The following is a 3,276-nucleotide window of genomic DNA, read 5'->3' as shown; positions in this document are numbered from 1 at the left end:
CTAACCGGGCTCTGCACCCCTCGTGCGTGCAGGAAGGAGGGTCCTGTTTGTACAGCACAGCCAACCTGGCACCTGCCCTGAGACCTTGGGTGTCACCTATGTCTCTGTTTTCTCACCTGTAAAATGGGCTTTCCTTCAAGGGCTGTTCCAGGATTAAATAAAACGCGAGATGGGAGGTACTTAGCACAGTGCCTGGCACATAGGAAGTCATCAACGAGCCTCCTTCCTTCCCTTATTCCCACTACGCCTGCCTTCCTTCCTGCCTCCCTTCACCTCCCCCCTGCGTTCTTTCTTCCTGCGTTTCCTTTATTCTCTTCCTCGGTTCCCACCCTACTTTCTCCTCTGCCCTTCCAGAAGAAAAATCTGTCTTGTATTATAACGCTGTCAGTTTATCTGCTTCGTTCGATTGCAATTACTCGCCTGCGGGGACCATGTGTGGGTCATCTTCTCATCCTGCCTATCTGCATGCATGGGGTAGGTTCTCGATAGGTGCGTGGGGAATCGGGGATTGACTTGAAGAAGTCTGAGGCAAGCCTGCCGTCGCTGATTTCTTGGCTTTCTCATCCCTCTTTCTTCTGATGGACGCGTAAAAAGCATACAAGCTCACACTCTCGCTGGCTCACAGGCATCGCTCTCCCTTCCCCAGGCCGTAAAACATTTCTATTCTGAAACGAAACAAAGGTAATGGAAACCAGAAAGCCATGTTTGGTGCGAGATTGAAAACACATGTGAAGAGTGAGGCTTCGAAATGATGAGTCTGCACAAGGCGACTGGCGGCGATCCCCTTTCTGTCCTGGTCAGAAGCGGGAGTGAGCCAATCTGCCGCAGCCCCGAACCGAACAGGGGCAGCCTCGGTTGTCAAGGCAACAGGCCCGGCACAGCCTTGGGCGTGTTTTTCCCCTGCAAGCATCACCTGGAGGGCACTGGGTGATACGGGCGTCGTGAGGATCACATAATGCTTTCCTGGCCTTTGGGAACGTGGGGAAGGGATCTCGTTTGGGTTCTGAAGCAGGCGCCTTTGCTCTTCTCTGCCTTGAAGAACGGTCGCTGTCACTTGTTGATTTGCTCCCGTTAAAAGATAAGCTTAGGCATATTAAACATTTTAAGAGTTTGTTTCAGCAAAAATCGATTTGAATCAGGCAGCATCCAATCTAGCAGATGGAAAGGAGCTCCGAGGAGCTGGGCAAAATGAAAGCCTTTCGTAGGAACGGAACGGGGATGTTGTAACAGGCCACACGTGGACTGGTTGTTAGCAGGGTGATTTTCCTTAGGGGCCGGCTGGGGTCTATCAGGAGGGTCACCCAGCTAGTGCTGAGCAGGTGGTTCCTGATCGATTGGCTTCAGATTCCATTTCTGGGGGAGCCAAATCTGTAACTAAGCCTAGGTTTGGTGACATGGGGCTGAGCATAAGTGACTTCATTTTGGGCCTGTTGTCTTGTTTGTAACACTACTCTGAGATAAGCATGATAGCGACATTAGGTCAATAGCTGTTTTGCAGGGTCCTTTGGGGTATTCGTTTCTTCCCATTTTGCAGATGAGGCAACAGAGTCACCTCGCTGGTAAACGGGGGACTGAGAATAAAGTATTAATAATAGCCGTCCAATGTTGATTTCCCGTTTATTTGCTTACCTGTGCGTCCATTCAATAGATGCTTACTGAGCACCGGCTGTGTGCGGGACATTGAGGGTTCGTTGGGGATAGGGCATTGAACAAGAGACATAAAATTTCTCTCCTTACAGTTGGCTGGCAAAGATGTGACCTGTGCGATGCTCAGGTTCATTGAGTACGACATAGAAGAAAGTCCAGGTTCCGCGAGCCCTTTGGGTCTGAGGCATTAGGGGAAGCTTAGGGGAAGCTCTTCTGGTGGGGGGCGGGGTGACTTCAGGGGAAGGCCTGAAACATGAGTACAAGTTACCCCGGGCAAGTTGGGGTAGGACCTTCCAGCGAAGAGAAGATCTGCTGAAGGCAGAAAGGAGCATGGTGTGCTCAAGGGAGCAAAAGAGGCTTGGAAGATGAGTTTCCATCCTTGATTTCACTTCATCCCCTCAACAACCCCTAAGATGGTAGTATTACCTTTTTTGAATAGATCAGAAAACAGATTAAGTGGCTTGCCCAGTATCGGAATGAATTGAAACCCATTGGATTGACCCCTCATACCGCACTTAGTTTGATTCTAAGACACGTGGTATTCTAAGGCTCCTGTGGTCTAGCCTTTGGAAAAGGCTACAAAAGTGGGGAGTGTGACAAAGAATGAGACATCTTAGAATCCTGAGGCTCTGAGCTGCAGGGCCTCAGCCGCACCAGCAGGGACGGCAGAAGCCCAAGCAATGGTTGAAGGGCTTCCGGCCACGGGCCTCTCCTGTATAGGGCAATGGAAGGTTCTGGGTGGCTATAGATGACAAGATCCCATCCCTGTTCCTGACACTGCCCTGGGGAGGCTCCAGACACCCTGGGAGTCTGGATCTGAAATTGTCTAAGGTCCTGTGTTTGTACATGCTGAAAACTCCGCCTAATTAGGCATTGCCTCTGCCAGGAAGCCTTCCCGGAGCACTCCAAGCCGGGTTTGACGTCCTTTCGTTTGTCCTCACACGTGCACCCACCCTTCTCTGCTCCCTGCCGTGGGCACTATTTTTCACCTTGAGCCACACTGTATTATGCATATCCACTCACTGGTCTGCCAACCACACTCGAACTCTTTGGAAGGTAGAGCTTCGGCCTGATTTGTCTCCGTGTCCCGGCCCGGCCGACAGCTCCCTGATGCTGGCTGCTGCTGCACGAACTCTCCATTTTCCGTCTCTGTCGGAGGGAGGGCCGCCTCCAGGAATTCACAAGCTAACTGGCGGCATTAGCCCCAGGGTGGTCAGTGCTGGAGATCGGATCAGCTGTGGGGAACACACAGAACTGTTCATAGAACAAACAGGCTTTGGTTTCTAGGAAAGAAGCCACCACACCTGCTTGCAGGTGGGTGATGTTGCCCACGTGGAGGGGTTCAGCCTCCCGCACAACGCGACAGGACACGACACGGGGAGGTGGAGCCCAGGCAGGAGGGGCTGGAGCTGGGGAGGAGGAGGTGCATTCCCAAATGGTTCCCATCTGCTCCATGCCAGGGGACGAAAATCACACTTAACCCCTTCCTGCCCACGCATTCATGCCAGAAACAGGCGCTGTGCACCCACTATGCTCCAGTTACTCTGCTCTAGGCCGGGGAAAGAGAAATGCAGCGAGGAGTCTATTTGGGGGGAGACAGGAACGAAAACAGATGGGAGGCAAAATGCT

At 52.2% G+C, this 3,276-nt stretch overlaps 1 long non-coding RNA gene across 1 annotated transcript; it reads right to left on the bottom strand.

Moving 5' to 3' along the window:
- Nucleotides 1-420: 420 nt before the first annotated feature.
- LOC109266812 (uncharacterized) lies at nt 421-3,009 on the bottom strand. Its single transcript, XR_002079877.2, has 2 exons — nt 2,671-3,009; nt 421-665 (listed from the first exon to the last, which is right to left on the bottom strand). It is a non-coding gene; the product is annotated as an uncharacterized LOC109266812 (long non-coding RNA).
- Between the last annotated feature and the right edge of the window lie 267 nt (nt 3,010-3,276).

This window comes from Panthera pardus, unplaced genomic scaffold, assembly GCF_024362965.1.
Source record: "Panthera pardus isolate Hobbes unplaced genomic scaffold, ASM2436296v1 HiC_scaffold_11, whole genome shotgun sequence".
NCBI classification, from domain to species: domain Eukaryota; kingdom Metazoa; phylum Chordata; class Mammalia; order Carnivora; family Felidae; genus Panthera; species Panthera pardus.
Note: the sequence above shows the minus strand (reverse complement) of the source record. Positions and strands in the feature narration are given on the sequence as shown.